Raw genomic sequence first — 19,533 nt, 5'->3', positions numbered from 1 at the left:
TCACTGATGATATGATTGTATACCTGGAAAACCCTAAAGCCTCCTGCAGAAGACTCCTAGATTTGATAAGCAAACTCAGAAAAGTCTCAGGTTACAAAATCACTGTGCACAAATCAGTAGCACTGCTATACACCAACACGAACCAAGCTGAGAATCAGATTAAATACTCAATCCCTTTCACAACAGCTACAAAAATAACAAAACACTTACGAATATACTTAACCAAGGAGGTGAAAGATCTCTACAAAGAGAACTACAAAACACTGCTGAAAGAAATCATAGATGACACAAACATGGAAACATATCCCATGCTCATGGATTGAAATAATCAATATAATGAAAATGACCATATTGCCTGAAGTAATCTACAGAGTCAATGCAATTCCTATCAAACTACCAGCATAATTTTTCACAGAATTAGAAAAAAAAATCCTAAAATTAATAGGGAACTAAAAAAGAGCCCTAATAGTCAAAGCAATCCTAAACAAAAAGAACAAATCTGGAGGCATTCCTTTACCAGACTTCAAATTATACTACAAGGCTATAGTTACTAAAACAGCATGGTACAGGTATAAAAGTAGATACATAGGCCAATGGAACAGAATAGAGCACCCAGAAATAAAGCCAAATACAACAAACTGATCTTTCACAAAGCATACTAAAACATAAATTGGGGAAAGGAAAACCTATTTAATAAATGGAGCTAGGAAAACTGGCTAGCTACATGTAGAAGAATGAAACTAGATCCTTATCTCTCACCTTATACAAAAGTCAACTTGAGATACATCAAAGACTTAAATCTAAGACCTGAAACCATAAAGATTCTAGGAAAACCTACAATTAGATAGAATTTCCTAGATTTTAGATAATCTAGGAAAAATTTTTCTAGACATTGGTCTAGGCAAAGAATTCATGATTAGGAACCCAAAAGCAAATGCAACTAAAACAAAGATAGATAAATGGGACTTAATTAAACTAAAAGGCTTTTGCACAGCAAAAGAAATAATCAAAGTAAAAGGAGAAAATATCTGTACGAGAAAATATCTGTAAACTATGTATCTGACAAAGGATTTATGTCCAGCATCTATAAGGAACTCAAACAAATCAGCAAGAAAAAAACAAAGAATCCCATCAAAAAATAGGCAATGACATGAATAGATATTTCTCAAAAGAAGATAGATGTAGGCCGGGTGCAGTAGCATTTTGGGAGGCTGAGGTGGGTGGATCGCTGAGCCCAGGAGTTTGAAGCTAGCCTGAGCAACATGGCAAAACCCCATTTCTACAAAAACTGTAAAAATTAGTCAGGTGTGGTGGTGTGCACCTGTAGTCCCAGGTACTCAGGAGGCTAAGGTGAGAAGATTGCTTGAGCTCGGGAGATGGAGGTTGCAGTAAGCCATGATGGTGCCACTGCACTCCAGCCTGGGTGACAGAGTGAGACTCTCTCTCAATAAATAAATAAATAAATAAATAAGATGCATACATACTAATAATCCCATCAAAAATGGGCAAATGACATGAACAAACATTTCTCAAAAGAAGATCGATGCATACATATGGTTATGGTTTTGTATTTAAGTTTCTACTTCTGTACATTGGAAATGTCATAAAAATTATTTAAAATTTTTAAAAGCTGTGAGGAAAAGGGAATTATGCAAACAAAGGTGCAGAAGTAGAAATAAATGCAATCTGATGGCTTTGATCTGACTTGATCTCACCAAAGTGTGTCAGGGAACAGCAAATGGCCAAGAAACATATGAAAAAATGTGCAACATCACTAATCCTCAGGGAAATGCAAATTGAAACCACAATTAGATGCCACCTTAGTACTGCAAAAATGGCCATAATTAAAAAGTCAGAAAACAATAGATGTTGGCATGGATGTGGTAAAAATGGAATGCTTATACATTACTGGTAGGAATGTAAATTAGTACAACCTCTATGGAAGCACTATGGAGATTCCTTAAAAAACTAAAAGCAGATCCATAGTTCAATCCAGCAATCTCACTACTGGGTATCCACCCAAAGGAAAAGAAGTCATTATTAGAGCACAATTCACAATTGCAAAGATATGGAACCAACCTAAGTGCCCACTGATCAATTAGTGAGTAAAGAAAATGTGGTACATACACATGATGGAAAACTACTTGGCTATAAAAAAGAATGAAATAATGTCTTTTGCAGCAACTTGGATGAAGCTGGAGGTCATTATGCTAAGTGAAGTAACTCAGGAATGGAAAACCAAATACTGCATGTTCTCACTTATAAGTGGGAGTTCAGTTATGGGAATACAAATGCATACAAAGTGATATAATAGACTGTGGAGACTCAGAAGGTGGAGGTTAGGCAGGGAGGTGAGGGTTAAAAAAATACATGTCGTGTACAACATACACTACGTGGGTGATGGGTGCACTAAAATCTCAGACTTCACCACTATGCAAGTCATCCTTGTAACCAAAAGCTATTGAAATAAAAATATATATTTTAAGAAAAAAATATGCAAAATAAAATAAATATGATTCTTATGAAAAAATTAAATAAAGACATTAATATTCTTCTGTTAAAAAATAACAAAACTCAAAAAAAAAAAAACAGGCCAGGTGCAGTGGGTCATGCCTGTAATCCCAGCCCTTTGGGAGGCCAAAGCAGGTGGATCACCTGAGGTCAGGAGTTTGACACCAGCCTGGTCAACATGGCGAAACCCTATCTCTACTAAAACAACAAAAATTAGCCGTGCATGGTGGCTCATGCCTGTAGTCCCAGCTACTTGGGAGGCTGAGACACGCGAACTGCTTGAACCCGGGAGGTGGAGGTTGCAGTGAGCTGACATTGCACCATTGCACTCCAGCCTGGGTGACAGAGTGAGACTCTGTCTCAGAAAAAAACAAAAAACAAATAACAAAAGCAAAAACAAAGGTGGAGAGATCAAAGTATAGTCATTGGTCACTTAATAGGGACACATTCCAATAAATACATTGTTAGGCAATTGCATCATTGTGCAAACGTCTTAGAGTGGACTAATACAAACCGAGATGATACAGCCTACTACACACCCAGGCTATATGGGATAGCTTATTGCTCCTAGGGTACAAACCTATACAGCAACTGTAAGGAATTGCCTACTAAATACTGTAGGCAATTATAACACAATGGTATGTGTGTGTCTAAACATATCTAAACATTGAAAAAGTAACGGAAAGATATGATGTTATAGTCTTACAGGACTACCATCATATATGTGGTCTGTCATTGATCAAATCTTCATTATGTGACACATCACTGTGTGACCAAATGTTAATGTCTATTAAAGTTGGTGGTAGATGCATACATACAGTTATTATGTATTTTATTTTCTGCTTTCTTCTGTACATTGGAAATATGTCATAATAAAAATTATTTGAGTTTTTTAAGAACTGAGAAGAAAAGGGAATTATGCGAACAAAGGTGCAGAAGTAGAAATGAATGCAATCTGGTAGCTTTGATCTGATTTGATTTCATCAAAGTGAGTGTGGCAGTGAACAGCAAAAAATGAGGTTGAGTGCAAGGATGTAGATGAATGGGAATCACATGTCAGTTAACTGCTGCCTTTCAAACTTCTTAAGTGGTGCCAAAGAACTTAATCAATTCTTCCTCCTTAGAATTTTGAATTTCTGTATTTGTGGAGAAAAATTGTTCACATCCATTAAGTTAGAATTAGGTGGGGGAGAGAAACATTTAATCTTATTTCATAGGGAAATAGACAGCCTAAATAAAAACATTTGCTATTGTGAAAAAAAACAATGGTATTAAGTAGTGTTTATTAATGCAGAATGCTTCTATATTCAATACACTCCAGTTATCCAGTCCCCATTCCCTCCCCTAAAGGTATACATATTGTGAAGCAGCCTAAAATAGTGTCTAGTTGGACAAATGTATAGAATGGCAGAGGGTCCCCTGGATTTTATAGTTCATGTAAATTTACACTGTGTTGAAAGTCTATTGTTGATAAAAGTAAACAGGACAAAATGTTATTATCACAGCAAGCTGGCATTCAAGACACTAGAAAGGATATAGAGAAAGGCATTCTCCACTTTGCTATGTACATTTCTCGTTACTGTATTAGCATCTTATAATCACAAATAACACCTTAGAAAATAACCCAGAGCACAAAAGCTCTCAAAAACATTCACTGTGTCATCAATGCACTCTACGTAATGCATTCAGCACCCCACAGGCATGCCATTAAATCACAGTAATAGGAAAACAACAACAAATTCTTGCCTGAAACACAGGATTTTTGCAACTGAGGACTGGGATTACTTTATTCTTTCAAGCCTTTTTTGTATAAAGCTTGGATAGATTAGCTGTATTAGAACCTATGTTAAAATAGAAGCTACAGTGATGGCTGTCTATTAAGCAAATGGGTTCACAAACCTATCCTCAAAAAGTTTTCAAAAGAGGGGATTTATTTAAAAAGTGTACCCAATGTCACACAATTGTTTTGCATCTGGTATACATTTTACTATGTTTAATAGTGATTTGGGAAACACTTTATCATTCCCCTGAATTTTCCTCATAGACACCTAAGTCAGAGGTGAACCTTGTAAACACTCTCTCTCACTATATCTTCATATACAGTCATTTCCCCAACCATTAAGTGTTCTGAGTTTACCTTTATGAAATTTTCAGAATATCTCAAGGAATAAAACTTCTGCCAGTTATCATGGAATTTCTCCATTCAGATAATCTTCCTCCTGCCGAAAATTAAATAATAAAAATTTTAAAAGGAGAATCTTTTCTTATTCTATGCTACTTTGCTTACCAAGTTCTGATTTATTTTCCTTCTTCCTTGTATTTGTAACCGTCAGAGTTGCATGTGAATGAGTCCCTAATAAGTTTCTGCCAGCTAATGTGTTTAGTTCCTTTCTTTTCATTACGTGATTTAAACCTGACATCCATTATACTATTCTTGTGTTTTTTGCTAAACTTTTCCCTTTGTCTTCAACTTTCTGGCACTTGTTTTTAGCACTATGATAGAAAAATAATAGAATATGTTTTTAGAAACAACTTTGGGCTGCATGTTTAAATGTAGCTTTCAGATATATAGATTTAAATGCAGTATTCCAGACGTGGTCTACTAAGTCATATTACATTACATGAGTGTTTTCCTGATAAAATGGATGTTGTCCACTCAGGGGAGCAGGTTACTCAGATCTTCCTTAGTATATCTCCTTCAATCTCAGGCTCTCTTCAATCTGTTCTATGACTGTGTATCCTTATTTTAAATAAGTCCTTGACCATATAATCTACATATTCAATGCTTGACTTTTGCTTATGCTTTTTTAGTATTTATGCCTATTATCTTAATATTTATTAGGTTTCTTTTTTATTTTTTAATTTATTAGGTTTGTAAACCCTCCTGTGTAGAAAGAAAAAGTAAACCTTTTTTTTTTTCTCATGAACTTTTTTTTTAATTATACTTTAAGTTCCGGGATACATGTGCAGAACGTGCAGGTTTGTTACACAGGTATAAACGGGCCATGGTGGTTTGCTGCACCCATCAACCCATTATCTACATTAGGTATTTCTCCTAATGCTATCCCTCCCCCAACCCCCAACCCCTGACAGGCCCTGGCGTGTGATGTTCCCCTCCCTATGTCCACGTGTTCTCATTGTTCAACTCCCACTTATGAGTGAGAACATGCAATGTTTGGTTTTCTGTTCCTGTGTTAGTTTGCTGAGTGATGGTTTCCAGCTTCATCCATGTCCCTGCAAAGGACATGAACTCATCCTTCTTTATGGCTGTAGAGTATTCCATGTTGTATATGTGCCACATTTTCTTTATCCAGTCTATCATTGATGGGCATTTGGGTTGGTTCCAAGTCTTTGCTATTGTGAATAGTGCTGCAATAAACATATATGTGCATGTGTCTTTATAATAGAATCATGTATAATCCTTTGGGTATATACCCAGTAATGGGATTGCTGGGTCAAATGGTGTTTCTAGTTCTGGATCCTTGAGGAATCACCACACTGTCTTCCACAATGGTTGAACTAATTCACACTCCCACCAACAGTGTAAAAGTGTTCCTGTTTGTCCATATCCTCTCCAGCATCTGTTGTTTCCTGACTTTTTAATGATCACCATTCTAACTGGTGTGAGATGGTATCTCATTGTGGATTTGATTTGCTTTACACTAATGACCAGTGATGATGAGCTTTTTTTCATGTTTGTTGGCCACATAAATATCTTCTTTCAAGAAGTGTCTGTTCATATCCTTTGCCCACTTTTTGATGGGGTTGTTTGCTTTTATCCTGTAAATTTGTTTAAGTTCCTATAGATTCTGGATATTAGCCCTTTGTCAGATGGATAGATTGCAAAAATTTTCTCCCATTCTGTAGGTTGCCTGTTCACTCTGCTGATAGTTTCTTTTGCTGTACAGAAGCTCTTTAATTAGATCCTGTTTGTCAATTTTGGCATTTGTTGCCATTGTTTTTGGTGTCTGAAGCCTTTGCCCATGCCTATGTCCTGAATGGTACTGCCTAACTTTTCTTCTAGGGTTTTTATGGTTTTAGGTCTTACATTTAAGTCTTTAATCCATCTTGAGTTAATTTTTGTATAAGGTCTAAGGAAAAGGTCCAGTTTCAGTTTTCTGCATATGGCTAGTCTGTTTTCCCAATACCATTTATTAAATAGGGAATCCTTTCCCCATTGCTTGCTTTTGTCAGGTTTGTCAAAGATCAGATGGTTGTAGATGTGTAGTGTTATTTCTGAGGCATCTGTTCTGTTCCATTGGTCTATATATCTGTTTTAGTACCAGTACCATGTTCTTTTGGTTACTGTAGCCTTGTAGTATAATTTGAAGTCAGGTAGTGTGATGCCTCCAGCTTTGTTCTTTTTGCTTAGGATTGTCTTGGCTATGCAGGCCCTTTTTTGATTCCATATGAAATTTAAACTAGTTTTTTCTAATTCTGTGAAGAAAGTCAGTGGTAGCTTGATCAGGATAGTATTGAATCTATAAATTACTTTGGGCAGTATGGCCATTTTCATGATATTGATTCTTGCTATCCATGAGCATGGAATGTTTTTCCATTTGTTTGTGTCCTCTCTTATTTCCTTGAGCAGTGGTTTGTAGTTCTCCTTGAAGAGGTCCTTCACATCCCTTTTAAGTTGTATTCCTAGGTATTTTATTATCTTGGTAGTAGTTGTGAACGGGAGTTCACTCCTGATTTGGCGCTCTGTTTATCTATTATTGGTGTAAAGGAATGCTTGTGATTTTTGCACATTGCTTTTGTATTCTGAGACCTTTCTGAAGTTGCTTATCAGCTTAAGGAGGTTTTGGGCTGAGACGATTGGGTTTTCTAAATATACAGTCATGTCATCTGCAAACAGAGACAATTTGACTTCCTCTCTTCCTATTTGAATACCCTTTATTTCTTTCTCCTGCCTGATTGCCTTGGCAAAAACTTCCAATACTATGTTGAATAGGAGTGGTGAGAGAGGGCATCTTTTTTTGGTGCTGATTTTCAAAGGCAATGCTTCCAGCTTTTGCCCATTCAGTATGATATTGGCTGTGGGTTTGTCATAAGTAGCTCTTATTATTTTGAGATATGTTCCATCAATACCTAGTTTATTGAGAGTGTTTAGCATGAAGGGCCGTTGAATTTTGTCTAAGGCCTTTTCTGCATCTATTGAGATAATCATGTGGTTTCTGTCATTGGTTCTATTTATGTGATGGATTACATTTATTGATTTGCATATTTTGAACCAGCCTTGCATTCCAGGGATGAAGGCAACTTGATCGTGGTGGATAAGCTTTTTGATGCACTGCTGGATTCAGCTTGCCAGTATTTTATTGAGGATTTTGCATCGATGTTCATCAGGGATATTGGCCTGAAATTTTCTTTTGTTGTGTCTTTGCCAAGTTTTGGTATCAGGATGATGCCGGCCTCAAAAAATGAGTTAGGGAGGACTCCCTCTTTTTCTGTTGTTTGGAATATTTTCAGAAGGAATGGTACCAGCAACTCTTTGTACCTCTGGTAGAATTTGACTGAATCTCTCTGATCCTGGGCTTTCTATTGTATTTCTGTGGAGTTGGTGGTGATCTCCCCTTTATCATTTTTTACTGTGTTTATTTGATTCTTCTCTTTTTTCTTCATTAGCCTGACTAGCAGTCTATCTATTTTGTTAATCTTTTCAAAAAAACAGCTCTTGGATTCACTGATTTTTTTAAAGGATTTTTTTGTGTCTCTATCTCCTTCAGTTCTGTTCTCATCTTAGTTATTTCTTGTCTTCTGCTAGCTTTTGAATTTGTTTGCTCTTGCTCCTCTAGTTCTTTTAATTGTGATGGTAGGGTGTCGATTTTAGATCTTTCACGTTTTCTTCTGTGGGGATTTAGTGCTACAAATTTCCGTCTAAACACTGCTTTAGCTGTGTCCCAGAGATTCTGGTACATTGTGTCTTTGTTCTCATTGGTTTCAAAGAACTTATTTATTTCTGCCTTCATTTTGTTATTTACCCAGTAGTCATTCAGGAGCAGGTTGTTCAGTTTCTATGTAGTTGTGTGGTTTTCAGTGAGTTTCTTAATCCTGAGTTCTAATTTGATTGCACTGTAGTCTGAGAAAATGTTTGTTATGATTTCTGTTCTTTTCCATTTGTGAGGAGTGTTTTACTTCCAGTTATGTGGCTAATTTTAGAATAAGTGCAATGTGGTGCTAAGAAGAATGTATATTCTGTTGATTTGGGGTGGAGAGTTCCGTAGATGATGCCTATTAGGTCCGCTTGGTCCAGAACTGAGTTCAAGTCCTTAATATCCTTATTGATTTTCCGTCTCGTTGATCTGTCTAATATTGACTGTGGGGTGTTAAAGTCTCCCACTATTATTTCATGGGAGTCTATGTCTCTTTGTAGGTCTCTAAGAAGTTGCTTTATAAATCTGGGTGCTCCTATATTGGGTGCACATATATTTAGGATAGTTAGCTTTTCTAGTTGCATTTATCCCTTTACCATTATTTAATGCCCTTCTTTGTCTTTTTTGATCTTTGCTGGTTTAAAGTCTGTTTTATCAGAGACTAGGATTGCAACCCCTGCTTCTGTTTTGCTTTCCATTTGCTTAGTAAATATTCCTCCATCCCTTTGTTTTCAGCCTATGTGTGTCTTTGCACATGAGATGGGTCTTCTGAATACAGCACAGCAATGGGTCTTGACTCTTTATCCAATTTGCAGTGTGTCTTTTAATTGGGGCATTTAGCTCATTTACATTTAAGGTTAATATTGTTATGTGTGAATTTGATTCTGTCATTATGATGCTAGCTGGTTATTTTGCCCATTAGTTGATACAGTTTCTTCATAGTGTCATTGGTCGTTATATTTTAGTGTGTTTTAGCAGTGGCTGGTACCAGTTTTTCCTTTCCATATTTAGTGCTTCCTTCAGGAGCTCTTGTAAGGCAGGCCTAGTGCTGACAAAATCTGTCAGCATTTGCTTGTCTGTAAAGGATTTTATTTATCCTTCGCTTATGAAGCTTAGTTTGGCTGGATATGAAATTCGGGGTTGAAAATTCTTTTCTTTAAGAATGTTGAATATTGGCCTCCACTCTCTTCTGGCTGGTAGAGTTTCTGCAGAGAGACTGCTGTTAGTCTGGGCTTCCTTTGTGGGTAACTCGATCTTTCTCTCTGGCTGTCCTTATCATCTTTTCCTTCATTTCAACCTTGGTGAATCTGACGATTATGTGTCTTGGGGTTGCTTTTCTTGAGGAGTATCTTTGTGGTGTTCTCTGTATTTCCTGAATTTGAATGTTGGCCTGTCTTGCTAGGTTGGGAAAGTTCTCCTGGATAATATCTTGAAGGGTGTTTTCCAGCTTGGTTCCATTCTCCCTATCGCTTTTAGGTACACCAATCAAATGTAGGTTTGGTCTTTTCACACAGTCCCACATTTCTTGGCAGCTTTGTTTGTTCCTTTTCATTCTTTTTTTCTCTAATCTTGTCTTCATGCTTTATTTCATGAAGTTGATCTTCAATCTCTGATATGCTTTATTCTGCTTGATCAATATAGCTATTGATGCTTGTGTATGCTTCATGAAGTTCTTTGTTTTTCAGCTCTGTCAGGTCATTTATATTTTTCTCTAAACTGGTTATTCTAGTTAGCAATTTGTCTAACCTTTTTTCAAGGTTCTTAGCTTCCTTGCATCTAGATAGAACATGCTCCTTTAGCTCGGAGGAGTTTGTTATTACCCACCTTCTGAAGCTTACTTCTGTCAATTTGTCAAACACATTCTCTGTCCAGTTTTTTCCTCTTGCTGGTGAGGAGTTGTGATCCTTTGGAGGGCAAGAAGCATTCTGATTTTTGGAATTTTCAGCCTTTTTGTGCTGGTTTTTCCTCATCTTTGTGGATTTATCTACCTTTAGTCTTTGATGCTGGTGACCTTCAGATGGGGTTTTTGTGTGAATGTCCTTTTTGTTGATGTTGATGTTATTCATTTCTGTTTGCTAGTTTTCCTTCTAAAAGCCCCAACCTTTTCTTTACAGCTCTATATTTGTTAAGATTTAGTGAGATGTTTAATTAATCTTGACCTTTCCTTAGATTCAGATTTTGATGGATTCTCTGAGATTTGTATAGGAGATAATCCAGAAATTACATGCATTTAAGTGAAAATAACATACCTAAATTAAGATGTAGATGTTGGAATTTCATCCTAGGACAATGTTTTCCATGTCTTTGTATCTTTGTTTCTCGATATATCCATCTTTCAGTAAAAGGCAAAAGATTTATGTGATTTGAAGAGAGACTAGAGTATGATATATCCATCTTTCAAACAAAGGTGTGCTACCTGAGTTTTGAGATTTCTAGATGCTTTCGATTTCAGGCTCCTTAGACATCTGACATATTTATCACTCGGTTTTTAAAGATATGTTTTCTCTAAATGGTGCTGAAATAAATATATTTTTACTTAAGGTAGGTGGTAATCATTCATTAATCCACCTAATTATTGAATTAATGAGCCACACTGGAAATTCTAGAAGAAGTTTGAGATGGTACATATTTGGAATCAAAAGTCATTTTAGGATATTAAGGAATCAAAAGTCACTTTAAAATTGCCATACAAAGTGGTATTTTAATGATAAAATTCAATTTTTGTTCTTATTTTTTTTTTTTTTTTTTTTTTTTTTTTTGAGACGGAGTCTCGCTGTGTCTCCCAGGCTGGAGTGCAGTGGCGTGATCTCGGCTCACTGCAAGCTCCGCCTCCCGGGTTCACGCCATTCTCCTGCCTCAGCCTCCCAAGTAGCTGAGACCACAGGCGCCCGCCACCACGCCCGGCTAGTTTTTTGTATTTTTAGTAGAGACGGGGTTTCACCATGTTAGCCAGGATAGTCTCGATCTCCTGACCTCGTGATCCACCCGCTTCGGCCTCCCAAAGTATGACATACATTATGAAAATTACAGAGGAAATCACTTGGAAAAGCCAATTAAGAAACTTCCATTACAGTTAGTGTCATTACAAGAATCTTATTCAGATCCACATTCTTAATAACCTTCACAAGTATTTGCCTGTGTTCCCTGATTTGTATTTCTAACCCAGAACTGTCCTTTAGGCCCCAGGCTATATATATATTTGATAGCATCATTTAGATGTCTCAAAGAAACCTCACATTCTACACGTTCAAAGCTGAACTCAAGGGAATCCTCCCAGAACTGGTCCTCCTCCAGTGTTCTCCATCTCAGTGGACAGCACCACCATGTAATCAGTTGTGCAGGCCAGAGCTAGGAGTTGTTCCTGGCATTGTCTCACTTCTCCCCATAGCCATCTCACGCATTACTCAATTCTGTTGATTTGTATTTCCTAAATAACTTCTGAATCTGTCTACTTCTCTCCATCTCATTGTCATCCACTAAAGCCAAAACCACCATTATGTCTTCTCATTCATAGGGTGGCTAACTCTCCAGGTTTCCCCAGAACTACAGGATTCCCAGAATGTGGGACTTTTCAGTATTAAATTGGGACAGTCCCTGCCAAACCAAGATGAGTTAGTCACCTTAAGTTGTGATCCCCCTGCTTCCAATTTTGCCTCCCTCCAATTCCTTTCCACACTGAAGCCAAAGTGATTTATTCAAAATGAAAATATGAAACATGAGATATCACTTCAAACCTGTTAGAATGTCTAAAATTAAAAAGACTGGCCAGACCAAGTCGGAGTGAGGACTGGAGGAACTGAGACTGTCACACACTGATTACAGAAACACAGAATGCACTTTGGAATAAAAAAACCACTTTGAAGACTTGTTTGGCAGTTTCTTTCAAAGGTAAACGTACACTTACCATTCAGTTTATGTTTATGCAAGAAAACATATATCCACAAGAACAAATGTTCATAGTAGCTTTATTCAAACATAAAGCTTTATTCATGATACCCAAAAAGTGGGAACAATACAAATGTCCATCAATAGGTTATTGGATAAGCAAATTGAGATATATCCAAAAAATGGAATACTACCCAGCAAAATAAGCATGACTGATGCATGTGACAACATGTATGAATCTCGAAAACATGCTGAATGAAAGGAGCCAGATATAAGAGTACATACTGCAATACTCCATTTACGTGAAATTGTAGAATAAAGAAAAATAATATACGCAGTGACAAGAAGCAGCTCAGTGGCTTCCTGAGGCTGGGGAGGTATCACTGGGACTGAAAAAAGGCATGAGAACACTTTCTGGGATAATAGAGATTAATAGAGATATTTATATCTTGATTTTCATGGTGGTTATGAACACAAAGTTCATTAAACTGTATACTTAAAATAAATACATTTTATTGCATGTAAATACTTTTAGACTTTTAAAATGTAAAATAAATAATATTTTAAAACCCAAAGAACAAAACCCCACAAATTTGACCATATCACTCTCCGGTTTAAAATACTTAAAAGGCTTCCTATTGCTTTTAGAATAAACTCGTGTTTATTCCATGTTAACATGTGGCCCTGCCTCTTTCTCTAAACCTATTGCATACCACTTTCCCCACACTTTTTGTGATCCAAATCCAAACCCACAGGCTTTTTTTTTTTTTTTTTCTCCTTCATTGCCTCTCCTGCCTTAGGGCCTGTACACTCTTCTCCTTCTGCCCGGAATGTTCCTCTCACCTGGTTCTTCACAGTAAGTTAATACTTCCTGATCCCTCAGATAGAATCAAAACTGCCACTTCCTCAGAAAAGCTTTCATTGACCTTCCAGTTAGCATCAGGTCTGCCTATGACATCTCCTATGCAGCAGAAGTGCCTTTATAGCACTTTATGCAATTTGTAGCTATATATATTTGTGGGATATTTTGACTATCTACCTTCCCATTAGATGTTAAGCACCTTGAGGTTAAGGCTATGTCTGTTTTGCTCACTGTTGTGACCTCAGCACTTTACACAATGCTGGGCTTAGAATAAGATTCAAATATTTGCCATTTGAATGAATGCTCAGTAACAAGTAATAACCTTGCTCCTACATTACTATGGTATGGTATCCCAATCAATATATCTGTACCATCTTCTTATTTAAATTTAAATTGATTTGTGAGGAATTCCAATTTTCAAACACCTTACATCTATGCAAACCTGTCATTAACATTTTTTTTCTACCAAAACCAAGCAAGTCATTTAGCTATATAATATTTCTATAGGTCTCAAGAACATTAAAAATTTATAAAAGTCAGCATAGAATTCACAAAATCGCATTATTGTTATATTATTAATCATTTATAGAACTGGATTTGTTAAATAAAACCTCTATTTCTACTATAATAGACTAAGGTTTGTCTTTGCCAATATAATCTCATATGGGGCTTATTTGATAAGAATTTAAATACATTCTTAAAAATACATAGCACACTCTTTTAGTAAAAAGAAATATCAGAGTCATGACATGACTACCCCAACAGAATCATTATGCCCTGTTAGGAAATCATCTGATAAAAGATTTTAATATCACCAAACCTAGGTAACCTTTTGAACACATTACAGTTAATAGTTTTAAAACATTTCCTAGTGGTTCTTTCTTTATGTTTTACTGTTAGTTATTCTCAGAAAAGCGAAACACTTTTCTTTAAAGATTTTTAAACTACCAGAATAATGAAAAGTAAGATATTGCGAACTAATAATAAAAAGATGTCATTTCAAATCTTTAGGATCTGTAAATGACCTAGCTACTTAGTCTATAAAACAGAATGAAAATCACTGCCTCTGTTATGTATAATGATGGCTGACAATAATATCTTGTCAAAATACTTGATACTGCACAAACCAATTCATCCTGTGTTGGTAAAGGTGAAACCAGTCTTTGTTGAATTAATGTTGGCCATTAAGTTACTCATGATTAGGAGCATTTCCTTTCAGGAAAAATGTTGCTACTGCAGATGAACAAAAATGTCTCCTTTTTCTCAGGAAAAGCAACAATAGTAAAAATAACAAGAAATAACCTATTTTCATTTTTCATCTTAGCTGCCAGAAAACTAGAGCAAAATTCAAGTCCCCAGTTTTCAGTTCTTTTCAGGTACCAAGGTGCTTTTGTTCTTATGGGTCACTTTTATTCTCTTATACCCAGTGTTGAAAATCTATTTTCAATTCTTAGAGACAATGAATTTCTGTAAAAGATTTAATTCTCTATTGACTTAGCAAAAAATAATAATAAACAGCAAAGTTAGTATACTTTTGAATATTTGCAAATCATCAGTGAACTGATCTCTTAAGATCATCTGGAGGGTAGGGGCTGCCTTCCTTGCTTTTGCACTTGTACGCACAAGGTCAACCAAGTACATTGCTTGACTTCTGGAGGGGCTCAATCATTATTAACCAAAATGAGTGAACTTGCACAAAAAAATTTCTGAGGTGATTTTATAATCTCTCTCTCTTCCAATTGGAGCCAAAAATAAGCCACCATCTGTACTATATTCATGCTTTCTGATTTACCTAGCAGGTTCTGATGGGAGATAAATTTTTAAAATGAGAAGGCAAATTACTTCAACAGGAGAAAAACAAAAATAATTTTTAGAACTTCAAATTGAATTTAAGATTAGCCACTATACCATAATTGAGTTTGAAATCAGGGCCCGAAAAAGACCTGTTGTAGTGAATGGAAATACGTTATGCATTTTGAAAACTAGACTACATTATCCCTTACTTGCTGAACTTCAAAATCAAGCAGCCACATTAGAGTGACAATATTTCTCTGATTTTTATTCAGTGAACTATTTGAAGTGCTTTTAATAAAACCTGTAGAAATCACACAAGTATCAGAATACAGCATGTTCATATGGTTGGTCTTGAAATTCGGCAACTTGGGCCCATATTAATGTAGATTCTATTTTCACTGGTAGGACTTACAACTGTTTTTCCTTGCAATTGTCAATAATTGCCTACTTTTACTAATTTTTTGTCTTATAATTAATTGTTTAGTTTTAATGTGACTTTAAGGAATCATTGAAAAATATTCTTAACTCATCAACTAGCCATAGATTCCCACTAACTTCCAACCTCATTTTTCATTCTGACCTGAGAACCAAGCCTTTTGTCCGAATACACACAAAGTATAAAATCATTTCCATCAGATCTGGAAAATCTTTTAACCTCGATACTTACATACAATTCACTCCTAGGAATTAGCCATCACAGTCAGGGATGAGTTAACAGAGAGCAAGAACCTGTTCTCCCATTTTCCAAACATTTCTGGGGAGAGATGAATTTTCATATTCCAAATTTATATGACAGTGAATCAGGATGATCTCTCTCTCTCTCTCTCTCTCTCTCTCCCACCCCACCTTTCTCTGGGTGTTAATTATTCATTGAAAAGCTTTTAAAAGACACAGTTCAATATTTTTTTTACTGACTCACTGTTAATAAAATTTCAGGTAGTAATTACAGTCCTTGATTTCGTATGATAGCACTACTTTATTTCTAAATCATTTCAAAGTGATATAATCAATTTTCTGAAAGTGTGAAAAATGCACTATTTCTTGTACATTAAGGTACTATCACTGCCAACCATCAGCAGGACTTGCTTAGTCATTAGTCCTGTACTTCTGCCAAATTGATGTTGAGCCATCTACTTTCTCACCTCAACATCTGCCTAAGTTTAATCAGGGATAGTACACAGAATTATAAAGAAAGCAGGAATATTTGGTCCAGAATCCGAAGCTAAAATATGTCCTTTACTGTCCTGGCTTTCCCATGTGTTGAATTGTACATCTGAGAGAAACTGTATAGAAACAGCCGAGTTTGATCACAGGGGAGTCCTCACATATAGCAAGTCTAAAATTTCATTAAGTGTTGTTTGGGATGCTATTAATGTTATTACTGTAATACAAACATCAAAGGAAATCAGATCACACACTCAGGGAAATCATTCCCTGCTGGAAATCCTGTTAGCTGACTTCAATTACGCTGTGCTTTTCCTCATTCAGAAGGCTGTGTCAGCCTCATTATCTGATCTCTACATTGCCTGCTTAATGAAAGCACACACATTTGAAACTCATCAAATTAAATAAAACAAAATTTGAATCTTGTGCTTGTTTGGGTTCAGATCACAGTAATACCAAAATTATTCTGATTGCTAGAAGGGTGTCTATGGACAGTAGTTAAGGAGATAAGTAGGATTGAATCAGAATTAGAATGAGAGCCTTTCTGAAGGGAAGGAAGGCTTATGGGAAACCAAAGCAGATGTTTCTTTCAGGATTAGCATCAATTTTGTAAAGTACAATTAAAGATTTGTTAACTTCCCTCTATCCTATTCCCTGAAAGGAAAACACAAGCATACAATATATGTATCCTTCTTTTGTCTTCACTTTTATTATGAAAAATGTTAAACATATAGAAAAGAAGAGAGACTAGCATAATAAATACATACATATCACCTTTAAAAAATAATTGTTGGTCAAGTGTAGTGACTCACACCTATAATCCCAACACTTTGGGAGGCCAAGGTGGGAGGACTGCTTGAGCCCAGGAGTTCAAGACCAGCCTGAGCACCATGGCAAGACTGTGTCTCTATGAAAGTTAAAAATTAGCTAGATGTGGTGGCATATACATGAGCTACTTGTGAGGCTGAAGTGGGAGGATCACTTGAACCTGGGAGGTTGAGGCTGCAGCGAAACATGTTCACCCCGCTGTACTGCAGTCTGGGCAACATAGTGAGACCCTGTCTTGTAAAAAATTATTATTGTGGCATATTCGTTTCATAAATCTAAAGTATTTTAAAACATTATGGAAACCATGATATTTTACCCCTAAATATTTCAAAATGCATCCCTGAAAAACCAGGATATTTTACTAAAACCCACAATTTTATTATCATACCTTATGAAAGTAACAAGTATTCCTTATTAGCATTTAATTTTTAGATAATATTTAACATTCCTCTACTGTCCTAAAGAAGCCCTTTATAGTTGGTTTATTTGAACCAGGAAATGCATTTACTCTTAAATATCACAAGTCTGACTTTAAGTTAAATGTATTCTTGGGTGTATTAATCCGTTTTCACACAGCTGTAAAGAGCTACTTGAGACTGGGTAATTTATGAAGAAAAGATGTTTAACTCACAGTTCTGCAGGCTGTACAGGAGGCATGGCTGGGGGGCCTCAGGAAACTTACAATCATGGCAGACCGTGAAGGGGAAGCAAGTGCCACACACTTTTAAACCATCAGATCTCATGAGAACTCACTCACTATCACGAGAATTAAAAGGGGAAAATCTGCCCCCATAATCCAATCACAGCCCACCAGGTCCCTCCCCCAACATTAGGGATTACAATTCAACATGAGATTTAGGTGGAGACACAGAGTCAAACCATATCAGTGGATATCTTGATAAATTTTAACTATGCATGTATGACTTTCAATCGTACATAAAATGTGGCCAAAGAAAGTAATTCACCTCCAATTTTTCAGGCATTGAGTGAACTGTATCCAACATTTCCTAGCATTTAGTTCAAACTGTTTTTGCTCTCTTTGTTTTAATTTCTACAAAACTATTATAAGAAGCCAAAGAGGGGTGGAAATGTTTTCCGCTGCTAAACAAGTAGAGAAACTTTCTCACTATCTCAAAAGTGATGACACATGTGTAGAAACAAATGTCAAGGGTAAAACACCTTGAATATTCTGTATCACTCTGATATATTTTAGTCCAAAACATTGATTATGAAAATAACTTGATTCACTCAATATATCTTGCGTAGGTCCTAGTACTTTCATTGGCAGCTATAGAAAGGAGTTGTTGAGAACATTCAGCCTCTGTGAGAACTTGTTGAAGAGGCCCAGCTGCTAGCTGGTACCTCAGATCTGTGGGACACATGTGTCTCCACCTTGCCAGCCAGGATTGGTTGGGGAGAAACTGAATGTGTCACCCAACAGGCTCTTCCTAGTGGCCTCACAGCATGAGAATGTGGATAGCTTATTTGGGAGAGGAATCCAGAACACATTTTGCCCTCCACTTCACTGCAGCATGCCAGTCACTGTATGGAACACTGGATCAAGGCAAGGCTGGGAACATGCTGTGCAAGTGAAAGTTTGTCATCCCCAGTAACTAATTCTTCATCATTGACCCACCAATTGTGTCAATAGTTTTGGATCCTCCAACGACATATGTAACCAAAGTTTGCAAATCACACTAACATGACTATCCAAATTGTGGATTTAGCTAGTGAGATCTGTTATCTACTTGTGATAATGCACTAACAGTACTGGCTATAATTCAGAAAACAAAGAATTTCCTGTTAATTTGTGCAAAATAAGTATTTCCTCAAGAAAAGTCATTTAAGTTTTAAAGTGCTCTTAAATAAGAAAAGCCTGCTGTGTTATTGTCCTGTGAGATGGCAGAGCAATGATTTCCAAGCATGAGTTCCTGATATTTTCTTAAGATGCCCCCCTCCAGCACCACCAAAATGAGAAAAATAAGAGTAATATTGTGAGTTGCTTTTCTGTTTTGTTTTGTATCATTATGTTTTGTTTTGTTTTGTTTTGAGACATCTCACTCTGTCGCCCAGGCTGGAGTGCAGTGGTGTGATCTTGGCTCACTACAACCTCTGTCTCCCGGGTTTAAGCAATTCTCATGCCCCAGCCTCCCCAGCAGCTGGGACTATAGGTGCATGCCACCATGCCTGGCTAATATTTTGTATTTTAATAGAGATGAGGTTTCACCATGTTGCCCAGCCTGGTCTTGAACTCCTGAGCTCAGGCAATCTGCCCACCTTGGCCTCTCAAAGTGCTAGGATTACAGGCATGAGCTACCGTGCCCAGCTTGTGAGTTTAAGTTAAATTTATTAAATTTAAATAACTAATCTCTGGTCTGAGATTATCTTTTTTGTGTGTGTGTGTCTTTTTTAATGTTAACATTTTTCTTCTTTTATGAGATGATGATAGTTGATAATAGCATGTTAGTGGCCTTGATGAAATTTAAAGTTCAAAACCCTATATAATTTTCATATTTTAAAAGTATAAGTTTGTGTTTTTGTTATTTATTGTTGTATGACAAACACCTCAAATATTAGAGTCCTTGAACAATAATCATTTATTTGTTCATGATT

General features: G+C 36.4%; 1 protein-coding gene across 1 annotated transcript in view; it reads left to right on the top strand.

Annotated features, from left to right (window-relative positions):
- LOC126955751 (signal peptidase complex subunit 2-like) overlaps positions 1–19,533 on the top strand; it is a 705,796-nt gene that overhangs the window by 638,083 nt on the left and 48,180 nt on the right. The gene's annotated exons all lie outside the window — the stretch shown is intronic.

This window comes from Macaca thibetana, chromosome 5 (genome assembly GCF_024542745.1).
Source record: "Macaca thibetana thibetana isolate TM-01 chromosome 5, ASM2454274v1, whole genome shotgun sequence".
Classification (NCBI taxonomy): domain Eukaryota; kingdom Metazoa; phylum Chordata; class Mammalia; order Primates; family Cercopithecidae; genus Macaca; species Macaca thibetana.
Note: the sequence above shows the minus strand (reverse complement) of the source record. Positions and strands in the feature narration are given on the sequence as shown.